Genomic DNA, 12,456 nt, shown 5'->3' with positions numbered 1-12,456 from the left:
GAAATAGCTGGAGAGGGGAGATCAGTGAGGGGGATATAGCTGCAGAGGGGAGATCAGTGAGGGGGATATAGCTGCAGAGGGGAGATCAGTGAGGAGGATATAGCTGGAGAGGGGAGATCAGTGAGGAGGATATAGCTGGAGAGGGGAGATCAGTGAGGGGGATATAGCTGGAGAGGGGAGATCAGTGAGGGGGGTATAGCTGCAGAGGGGAGATCAGTGAGGAGGATATAGCTGGAGAAGGGAGATCAGTGAGGAGGATATAGCTGGAGAGGGGAGATCAGTGAGGGGGATATAGCTGCAGAGGGGAGATCAGTGAGGGGGGATTTAGCTGTAGAGGGGAGATCAGTGAGGGGGATATAGCTGCAGAGGGGAGATCAGTCACTGGTATATAGCTGCAGAGGGGAGATCAGTGAGGAGGATATAGCTGCAGAGGGTAGATCAGTGAGGGGGATATAGCTGCAGAGGGGAGATCAGTGAGGGGGGATATAGCTGTAGAGGGGAGATCAGTGAGGGGGATATAGCTGGAGAGGGGAGATCAGTGAGGGGGATATATCTGCAGAGGAGAGATCGGTGAGGAGGATATAGCTGCAGAGGGCAGATCGGTGAGGGGGATATAGCTGCAGAGGGGATATCAGTGAGGAGGATATAGCTGGAGAGGGGAGATCAGTGAGGGGGATATATCTGCAGAGGGGAGATCAGTGAGGGGGATATAGCTGTAGAGGGGAGATCAGTGAGGGGGATATAGCTGTAGAGGGGAGATCAGTGAGGGGGATATAGCTGCAGAGGGGAGATCAGTGAGGGGGGATATAGCTGCAGAGGGGAGATCAGTGAGGGGGGGATATAGCGGGAGAGGGGAGATCAGTGAGTGGGATATAGCTGGAGAGGGGAGATCAGTGAGGGGGATATAGCTGGAGAGGGGAGATACGTTAAACTGGTTTAAAGTAGAAAGGTTTTTACATAATGGATTATGCATGGGGTTCCCTGAGGGTATCACATCAGGAGAGGGGTCAGTTAGGGGTTATTGGAGGGGATGCCATTGGAGCGGGGGCCAGTGAGCTGCGGCCACAGGAAGAGGGATATCGCTATGTGACAGCATCTGTATTGCGGCTCTAACCTGTAGGCGATATATCCGGTCTCTACAGTAACAGGGGACGCGAGGTCAGCCAATCAGTGCGCAGCTTGTTGGCAAGTTTCCTCTGGTTGTTATGGTGACGACGGTAAACGGCCTCACAGGAACAGAGAGCAACGGAGAGAACTTAACATCACGAAGTCGGTAAGTGCAACACAAAGCATCAGAGAGCACGCAGGGACCTTGTGTTACATGTGTGATATCACACAGACAGTGTGTGTTACATGTGTGATATTACATAGAGAGTGTGCTACATGTGTGATATTACACAGACAGTGTGTGTTACATGTGTAATATTACACAGAGAGCGTGTGCTACATGTGTGGTATTACAGAGTGTGCTACATGTGTGATATTACATAGAGTGTGTTACATGTGTGATATTACATAAAGTGTGTTACATGTGTGATATTACACAGAGAGTGTGTTACATGTGTGATATTACACAGAGTGTGTTACATGTGTGATATTACACAGAGTGTGTTACATGTGTGATATTACACAGAGAGTGTGTTACATGTGTGATATTACACAGAGTGTGTTACATGTGTGATATTACACAGAGTGTGTTACATGTGTGATATTACACAGAGTGTGTTACATGTGTGATATTACATAGAGTGTGTTACATGTGTGATATTACACAGAGAGTGTGCTACTTGTGTGATATTACAGAGTGTGCTACATGTGTGATATTACAGAGTATGTTACATGTGTGATATTACACAGAGTGTGCTGCATGTGTGATATTACACAGAGAGTGTGTGTGCTACATGTGTGATATTACACAGAGAGTGTGTTACATGTGTGATATTGCACAGAGTGTGTTACAGGTGTGATATTACACAGATAATGTGTTACATGTGTGATATTACACAGAGAGTGTGCTACATGTGTGATATTACACAGAGAGTGTGTTACAGGTGTGATATTACACAGAGAGTGTGTGCTATATGTGTGGTATTACACAGAGTGTGCTACATGTGTGATATTACACAGAGTGTGCTGCATGTGTGATATTACACAGAGAGTGTGTGCTACATGTGTGATATTACACAGAGAGTGTTTTACATGTGTGATATTGCACAGAGTGTGTTACATGTGTGATATTATACAGAGAGTGTGTTACAGGTGTGATATTACACAGAGAGTGTGTGCTACATGTGTGGTATTACACAGAGTGTGCTACATGTGTGATATTACACAGAGAGTGTGATACAGGTGTGATATTACACAGAGAGTGTGCTACATGTGTGATATTACACAGAGAGTGTGTTACAGGTGAGATATTACACAGAGAGTGTGTTAAAGGTGTGATATTACACAGAGAGTGTGTGCTACATGTGTGATATTACATAGAGTGTGTTACATGTGTGATATTACACAGAGTGTGTTATAGGTGTGATATTACACAGATAATGTGTTACATGTGTGATATTACAGAGTGTGTTACATGTGTGATATTACACAGAGAGTTTGCTACATGTGTGATATTACACAGAGAGTGTGTTACAGGTGTGATATTACACAGAGAGTGTGTGCTACATGTGTGGTATTACACAGAGTGTGTTACATGTGTGATATTACACAGAGAGTGTGCTACATGTGTGATATTACACAGAGTGTGCTACATGTGTGATATTACATAGAGAGTGTGTTACATGTGTGATATTACAGAGTGTGCTACATGTGTGATATTACACAGAGTGTTACATGTATGATATTACACAGAGTTCGTTACATGTGTGATATTACACAGAGAGTGTGTTACATGTGTGATATTACACAGAGTGTGTTACATGTCTGATATTACATAGAGTGCGTTACATGTGTGACATTACACAGAGAGTGTGTGCTACATGTGTGATATTACACAGAGTGTGTTACATGTGTGATATTACACAGATAATGTGTTACATGTGTGATATTACACAGAGTGTGTTACATGTGTGATATTACACAGATAATGTGTTACATGTGTGATATTACACAGAGTGTGTTACATGTGTGATATTACACAGAGTATGTTACATGTATGATATTACACAGAATGTGTTACATGTGTGATATTACACAGATAGTGTGTTACATGTGTGATATTACACAGAGTGTGTTACATGTATGATATTACACAGAATGTGTTACATGTGTGATATTACACAGAGTGTGTTACATGTGTGATATTACACAGAGTATGTTACATGTATGATATTACACAGAATGTGTTACATGTGTGATATTACACAGAGTGTGTTACATGTGTGATATTACACAGAGTGTGTTACATGTGTGATATTACACAGAGTATGTTACATGTATGATATTACACAGAATGTGTTACATGTGTGATATTACACAGAGAGTGTGTTACATGTGTGATATTACACAGAGTGTGTTACATGTATGATATTACACAGAATGTGTTACATGTGTGATATTACACAGAGAGTGTGTTACATGTGTGATATTACACAGAGTGTGTTACATGTGTGATATTACACAGAGTGTGTTACATGTGTGATATTACACAGTGTGTTACATGTGTGATATTACACAGAGAGTGTGTTACATGTGTGATATTACACAGAGTGTGTTACATGTCTGATATTACATAGAGTGCGTTACATGTGTGACATTACACAGAGAGTGTGTGCTACATGTGTGATATTACACAGAGTGTGTTACATGTGTGATATTACAGAGTATGTTACATGTATGATATTACACAGAATGTGTTACATGTGTGATACTACACAGAGAGTGTGTTACATGTGTGATATTACACAGAGTGTGTTACATGTGTGATATTACACAGAGTGTGTTACATGTGTGATATTAAACAGAGTGTGTGTTACATGTGTGATATTACACAGAGAGTGTGTTACATGTGTGATATTACACAGAGTGTGTTACATGTGTGATATTACACAGAGTGTGTTACATGTGTGATATTACACAGTGTGTGTTACATGTGTGATATTACACAGAGAGTGTGTTACATGTGTGATATTACACAGAGTGTGTTACATGTCTGATATTACATAGAGTGTGTTACATGTGTGACATTACACAGAGAGTGTGTGCTACATGTGTGATATTACACAGAGTGTGTTACATGTGTGATATTACACAGAGTATGTTACATGTATGATATTACACAGAATGTGTTACATGTGTGATATTACACAGAGAGTGTGTTACGTGTGTGATATTACACAGAGTGTGTTACATGTGTGATATTACACAGAGTGTGTTACATGTGTGATATTAAACAGAGTGTGTGTTACATGTGTGATATTAAACAGAGTGTGTGTTACATGTGTGATATTACACAGAGGGTGTATTACATGTGTGTTATTACACAGTGTGTGTGTGTTACATGTGTGATATTACACAAAGAGCGTGTATTACATGTGTGATCTCAGGTAAGGAGGGTCTGTATTTTAGTTTAATATCACAAAGGGAGTTTCTGTATTACTGGTGTAATATCATATAGGTTGTGACGTGTCAGGTCGACTCAGCCAGTCAGGGGTTAAAGTGGAACCCCGCTCCGGCCCCTGACTTACTGAGTGGGGCTGACACGTCATGACCTGGGTCCCCATTCAGATCAGGAAGCAGGCGGGGGACAGCAGACCCCTGGCTGGAGCTGGTGAGGTAGATGCATGTTGTTATGTTTAGCAACCTCCTTGAGCGGAATGTGTTTATTACACGGTGAGTGCCTGTATCACATGTGTCATATTACACTAGATGTGCCTCTCTCCGCGCCTCTCTGCTCGGAAGAATTGACATGTCATTTCTACCGCGCGGAGAGAGGAGGCCCGAGCCCTCCAGTATGACAAACCCAGGGCAAACTGCACTATCTTATGGTCTCACATGGGGTCTAAGGATCTCATCTCAGTACCTAATGGCAGTCAGGCTACCTCCGGCGAGCACAGGGAGGGCTGTGCGGCCCTCCAAAGAAATGCCGCCCCACACCATAACTGACCCACTGCCAAACCGGTCATGCTGAAGGAAGTTGCAGGCAGCAGATCGCTCTCCTTGGTGTCTCCAGACTCTGTCACATCTGTCACATGTGCTCAATGTGAACCTGCTTTCATCTGTGAAGAGCACAGGGCGCCAGTGGCAAATTTGCCAATCCTGGTGTTCTGTGGCAAATGCCAATCGTCCTGCACGCTGTTGAGTTGTGAGCACAACCCCCATCTGTGGATATCGGGCCCTCATGCCATTCTCATGGAGTTTCTAACTGTTTGTGCAGACACATGCACATTTGTGGCCTGCTGGAGGTCATTTTGCAGGGCTCTGGCAGTACTTCTCCTGTTCCTCCTTGCACAAAGGCTGAAGTAGTGGTCCTGCTGCTGGGTTGTTGCCCTTCTATGGCCTCCCCCACGTCTCCTGGTGTACTGGCCTGTCTCCTGTCTGCGCCTCCAGCCTCTAGACACTACGCTGACAGACACAGCAAACCTTCTTGCCACAGCTCGCAATGATGTGCCATCCTGGATGAGCTGCACTACCTGAGCCACTTGTGTGGGTTGTAGAGTCCGTCTCATGCTTCCAGGAATGTGAAAGCACCACCGACATTCAAAAGTGACAAAAATATCAGCCAGAAAGCATAGGTACTTAGAAGTGGTCTGTGGTCCCCACCTGTAGAACCATTCCTTTATTGAATATGTCCTGCCAATAATTTACACCTGTTTTTCAATTCCATTTGCACAATAGCGTGTGAAATTGGTTGTCAATCAGTGTTGCTTCCTAATGCTGGGTTTACACGGAACAATCGAACGATTAACGATTTTGAAGCAACGATTTGGTTTTTATAACAATCAGCATTTAGATGGAGAAAAATCGTTAGAAGAATCATTTTTAAGATCGCTTAAGCCCATCTTTTACATAGGGTGAATCTTTGAAAGACTGTTTACACGAAGCGATCTGCGAATTTTCAGCGAACGACGAACGACGATTTGAGAACATGTTGAAAGATCAAAATGAACGATTTTTCGCTCATCGCTTGATCGATTGCTGTGTTTACACAGAACGATTATCGCTCAAATACGATCGTTATTGCGAAAATTCGAGCAATAATCATTCCGTGTAAACGCAGCATAAGTGGACAGTTTGATTTCACAGAAGTTTTATTTACTTGGAGTTATATTGTGTTGTTCCTTTTATTTTTTTGAGCAGTGTATGATACAGACATTCTGCCTTGAGTAACACTTCTAGTGCTGCTACTCTACCATGTAATATAGACACTCAATAACGGTTTAAGAGCGGGCAAGTATTACAGACTCCTCCTCTGTGGCACACATGCAATACAGGTGTTCTCTTTACACCAGGGTAATGTCACACATGTCAGACTGGGTTCACACGTGATAAAAGTGTGCTGTGACAGTTGCCATTGCAACGTATGTGTTACCGTTAACGTCTGTGTGTCTTGCTAGTTACGTTCAGTAGAGTTCTGGAGGTGAACAAAAACATTATCTGCTGCTCATTTCAGAATCACAGCTGGGACTTTCATCTGTAATACTGACACAAGAAAGTGTATGTAATATGCTTGTGTGAAACCAGCCTTAAAGGGGTAGTGCACAAAAAATTTTTTTCCTTCAAATCAACTGCTGCCATGAAGTGCCAGAGATTTGTAATTTACTTCTATTAAAAAATCTCAAGCTTTCCAGTACTTATCAGCTGCTGTGTGTCCAGCAGGAAGTGGTGTTTTCTTTCCTGTCTGACACAGTGCTCTCTGCTACCACCTCTGTCCATGTCAGGAACTGTCCAGAGAAGGAGCAAATCCCCATAGAAAACCTCTCCTGCTCTTCAGACTGGAAATAATACCACTTCCTGCTGGGCATACATCAGCTGATAAGTACTGGAAGGCTTGAGATTTTTTAATAGAAGTAAATTACAAATCTCTGGCACTTCATGGCAGCAGTTGATTTGAAAGAAAAATTTTTTGGGTGCACTACCCCTTTAAAGTGGCTCTTGGACGTCCTGTATATAAATGTATGTCTGATTTTTTTTGTTTTTTTGTGAGGCAGTGCCCCCTTATTAATGGAAGTGACTGCAGATGCCAGGATATAGGTCACAGAGCACTTATTTATTCAAATATGCATGACAGCTTATCTGATGTGTCTTCTATCTCGGGTTTTTACTGAGCATCGGAGAGATGCCATCCTCTTCTGCAATGTTATATGTACAGCACGGGCTGCTGTAATAGAGCTCCAGCCACAGTGGACCAAATCTTAAAGTGAATGTACTATAAGGTACATTACTTCTTTGTACTTTGGCAGTGTGGGGGTCTCTGTGGCTCGGCTGTGTTCTTCAGCCGTGCAACGGCCTGCCTCTTTGCACTTGAGGTAGGCCAGCCAGAGGTGCTGAGCAGGAGTCTAAGGGTACTATTACACGGAACGATAATCGTCCGAACTGGCCCGATTCGGCCGATTATCGCTCCATGTAATAAATGCAACGATCAGCCGATGACAACGATCATCGGCTGATCGTTGATATAGGTTAGACCCTATTTTTGTCGGGCGCCGACCGCGCAACACAACGTGTAATAGCGGTGCGTGGCCGGCGACTAACGATATACATTACCCATCCACGTTCCAGGGCTGCTCCTGCCGTCCGCTTCTCCTGGGGTCCCGTGCGCGCTGTAGCTTCACAGCGGCCTGTCAGCAGATAGGCCGCTCAGCCAATCACAGGCCGCGGCGGTCCCGGCCTGTGATTGGCTGATCGGCCTACCAGCTGACAGGACGCTGTGAAGCTAGAGCGCGCACGGGACCCCAGGAGGAGCGGACGGCAGGAGCAGCCCTGGAACGTGGATGGGTAATGTATGCCAGTTTAGCAAGGGCTGCAAGGACATCGGTAACGATGTCCTTGCAGCTCTTGTCAAACGATTATCGGGCGGTGTAATAAAGCCAGTAAACGAGCAGCGATCTAGCAGATCGGCGCTCGTTTACAGGTATTATCGGGCCCTGCTCGGCCCGTGTAATACCACCCTAAGAAAGAAGGCCACAAACAGTAGTCTAGACCAGTGCTTCTCAAACTGTGAGGCGGGCCTCACCAGTGGGACGCCCTCTAGTTGCTGGTGAGGCACAGCTGAGGAGGCAGTTCTCACAAAAGTGACCATAAGCCGCACAATCCTTTCCCTGACAGCAATAATCTCTGCTTTAGGAACATTATTATTGACTCATTTTGTAATTTAATATTATACAGAAATTAGGAGACAAATAGAGAGTAGGCTGAGCTATAGGTTTTATATTTGCATGGACTTCTATCATAGGAGGTCAGTCCCCAGATTCGCCTTGGTCAGTCTGGTGAGGCCCAGGCATCATTTTGTCTTTTGGGTGAGGCTTCAGTAGAAAAAGTTTGAGAAGCGCTGGTCTAGACTATAGTAGGTACCATGAGCAAGAATCTGGGACCTTAGAATCTAATCAGTCTTATGTCTATGTTCAACTATAACATTCTAAGCCTTCATTCTATGTCAACATTCTAAACCAACTTTCTATGTCAACATTCTAAGCCAACTTTTTGTTAACATTGTAAGCCTTCTTTCTATTTCAACATTCTAAGCCTTCTTTCTATTTCAACATTCTAAGCCTGCATTCTATGTAAACATTCTAAGCCTTCATTCTATGTAAACATTCTGAGCCTTCATTCTATGTAAACATTCTAAGCCTTCATTCTATGTAAACATTACAGCCTGCATTCTATGTAAACATTCTAAGGTCCCTATTCCACGGAGCGATAATCGGCTGAATCGGCCCGTGTCATTGGCTGATTGTTCATTTAGGTTCAAACCTAAAATCATCGGTCGGGCGACCGACGATTTCACAAACATCATACATTACCTGTCCAGACGCAGGTCTTCTTCTCCCGGCCCCGCGCGGCAGCATCAGCTTCGGAGCAGCCTGTCTGAGCTGACAGATTGCTCAGCCAATCACTGCCCATGACCGCCGTGGCCAGTGATTGGCTGAGCAGTCTGTCAGTTCAGACAGGCTGCTCCGAAGCTGATGCTGCCGTGCGGGACTGGGAGAAGGAGAAGACCTGGGCCTGGACAGGTAATGTATGAAACAAGGCCTGCAGCCCTCGCTAACGATTGTCGGGCTGTGGAATAGTTTACATCGTTGATCGTGGAATAGGACCCTAAGCCTTCATTCTATGTAAACATTCTAAGCCAACATTATATGTCATTATTCTAAGCCTACATTCTATATCAACATGTCAACTCTGGTTCTGAACCCACGCGGAGGTTTAACCTCTTAGGGACATATGACGTACCGGTACGTCATATGTCCCTAGGGGGTGTTCAGAGCGGGGCCGCGCGGCAACCCCGCTCTGAACCGCCGCGATCCCGGGTGCCCCGTGTAGCCCGGGACCGCAGCTATTAACGGGCACGGTCTGATCGCCGTGCCCGCTAATAAAGTAATCGGAGGCAGCTGTCAAAGTTGATTACCGGAGGCAGCCGTTCCCTGGTGTCTAGTGGGGGAGATCGCTCCTCCGGGACGTTGTCCCGGAGGAGCGATCTCCATGTGTGGTGTCGGCTGGGGTCCGCTTCAAAATGGCGCCGACCCCGGCTCGGCACTCGTTTGTTGACAGCAGCCGAAAGCAAACAAGTGCCGATCTCATTGATCTTTGCTGTATTACTCTTTACAGTATATACTAGAAGTCCCCCAGGGGGGCTTCTAGTATATGTGTAAAAAAAAAAAAAAGGATTGTTATTAGTAAAAAGCCCCCTCCCCTAATAAAAGTTTGAATCACCCCCCTTTTCCCATGTTTTAAATAAAAGTAAATAAATAAACATGTTTGCTATCGCTGCGTGCGTAATCGCCCGAACTATTAATTAATTACATTACTAATCTCACAGGGTAAACGGCGTAAGCGCAAAAAAATCCCAAAGTGCAAAATTTCAAAAAGTCGTATATGCGCAATCAAGGTACCGATAGAAAGTAAACATTATGGCGCAAAAAATGACACCTCACACAGCCCCATAGACCAAAGGATAAAAGCGTTATAAGCCTTGGAATGGAGCGATTTTAAGGAACGTATATTTGTTAACAATGGTTTGAATTTTTTACAGGCCATCAGATAAAAGAAAAGTTATACATGTTATATATCATTGTAATCGTAACGTCTTGAGGAACATGCATAACAAGTCAGTTTTACCCCAGGGTGAATGGCATACAAACAAATACCCCCAAATAAAAGAAATGCGTTTTTTTTGTTCAATTTCACTACACTTTGAATTTTTTTATGGTTTCGCAGTGTACTTTATGCAAAAATTCAGCTTGTCATTGCAAAGTACAATTAGTGACGCAAAAAATAAGGGCTCATGTGGGTTTCTAGGGGGAAAAATGCAAGTGCTATAGCCTTTTAAACACAAGGAGGAAAAAACGAAAACGCAAAAACGAAAATTGGCCCCGTCCTTAAAGGGTTAAAGGAATACTGCGGAGACTAAACTTTTTTTTGCTAATACATTACTTTAGTAAAGTTATATTATTTTGTATTATAACTTTATAAAATTAAATGTATAGTTTATTTACATATCAACTCCACATATCCATGGCAGCAGCAAGGAGCGGCACAGGCCCGTCTGCTGCCACCGATGTTTGTGTCAGGACAGCCCCGCAGTTCATAATTCTCTGCTCTGATCAAGCACTGCCACACATGGCTATGTGGAGCAAGGTCTTGCCGCCCCCCTGTAAAGTATATTTTATATACAGTACCGGGGGGCGGAGGGGCTCCCTGACACAATTTCTGCTATCAGTTGCTTTGTTAGAACTACTACTAATGATAGCCACACACATTGCGATCATGTCGGTCAGCCTCTCCCCAGGTACTGTATATAAGATTATACAGTACACAGGGGAACTGTACAGCAGTACAGCAGGGAACTGCAATTTTATTATAGAAATGCATTAGCAAAAAAAAGTCTTTGGAGTACCCCTTTCATATCAAACAGGATCAGCAGTGAATCCTTTTCTCTGCTAGTTGCTGCAGCTACAACCTCCATGCCTGCCCTGCCTCCTCCGCATAGAGCCAAACCAGGTACAAGATGCATTCCTGAGCTGTGGGAAGTGGGAAACGGAATATTTAATGTAGAAAAAAGTAAAGAAATGCAAAAATATCTAGGCTGAACTTTCAAAGCAATGGCCCTGTTATGTCAGACATCAAAGCAATTTCTTGCAGAAATCAATGTGAGAGCATATATGAATTGATAAGGGACGTGGAGGATCTTAGTTGTGCGTCTTGAGAAGAGATAATAAGTAGATACAAGTCTGTACAAAATGATGATGAAAAACACAGGGGGGGGGGGCCTTTCTGGTTCACTCTCCAGAGGCGACAAGCCTTGCCATAAGAACTGTGAAAACTGAGAACAGGAGTCCGCAGGCTGTCTATGCTGCGAGGGTACTCCTACGCATTTCAAAACAATCTGTTTTCTTCATCAGGAATAAGGCTAGCTTCACAATGCTAAAGCAGTACGTCCTAGCTATACGTCAGCGTCCCATCAAGAAAGGGATTCCAAGACAGTAAGCCGGTACCAGCAGGAATTGGCCGGAGCATAGTTACTAACTGACAATGATGGGCTTCTTGAAGTGGGACAGTATTATGGTTGAGTGTTTGTCTATTGATAACATGGCATCACCTGCCAGCTGCTCCCACATTATATTGTCAGGCTAGTTTGGTATATCTTGCTGTAGTAACCTGTGAGTGTGGATGTAATTGATCCCGGAGGGATCTGTGTTTACTAGAAATGTAACACAGACCAAGGACTAACAAAGAAGTATGTAGACATATACAACTAGAGTACAGAATCTCAGGCCCATATTATCAAACATTTATTAAGTGCAATTAATCAAAGCTTATCCATAGAAAAGCTTATTATGAGGGCAGCCATCTTACCTGAGCTGTTCCCTACAGCATTTAGAGAACAGCAAGCCCTGTTACTATAGAAAACAATGGATGGGACCTATAGGAGAGAAAGGGAAACATTACTGAACATACATAAAGAGGTCACAGAGAGACGTGGGGCCCTGTTATAGATATCACACTAGGGCCCAGAAGTTACAACTTAAAGCCTCTGCAATTCACTTTTTAATAAAGTCGATCAAGACCTTCTTAACCTACAAGGTCAAACAACAGGTCCATAAATCCTCTTCCTTAGCCAATGTACTGACACTCGTAAAGGCCGAGCTGTTCACTGGCCACTATTCCACGGGCCGACTGACAGGAGGAAACGAGCGCTATTAGCGCTCGGTTGCTCCTCGTTTCCCGGTGAGTGCGAGAGGGGCCGTAGGGAGCTGCGGAGGGGCTGTCCGGGTGATCGCTAGATTGTCT

General features: G+C 44.0%; 1 protein-coding gene across 4 annotated transcripts in view; it reads left to right on the top strand.

The window, feature by feature from the left end:
• The first annotated feature begins 1,188 nt into the window (after positions 1-1,188).
• HYDIN (HYDIN axonemal central pair apparatus protein) overlaps positions 1,189-12,456 on the top strand; it is a 93,103-nt gene continuing 81,835 nt past the window's right edge. For all 4 annotated transcript variants that reach the window (XM_069966383.1, XM_069966381.1, XM_069966384.1 and 1 more), the window contains exon 1: positions 1,189-1,273. The gene's annotated coding sequence lies outside the window, so the exon portion shown is untranslated. The remainder of the gene's footprint in view (positions 1,274-12,456) is intronic.

Source organism: Dendropsophus ebraccatus, chromosome 4 (genome assembly GCF_027789765.1).
Source record: "Dendropsophus ebraccatus isolate aDenEbr1 chromosome 4, aDenEbr1.pat, whole genome shotgun sequence".
In the NCBI taxonomy this organism is placed as follows: domain Eukaryota; kingdom Metazoa; phylum Chordata; class Amphibia; order Anura; family Hylidae; genus Dendropsophus; species Dendropsophus ebraccatus.
Note: the sequence above shows the minus strand (reverse complement) of the source record. Positions and strands in the feature narration are given on the sequence as shown.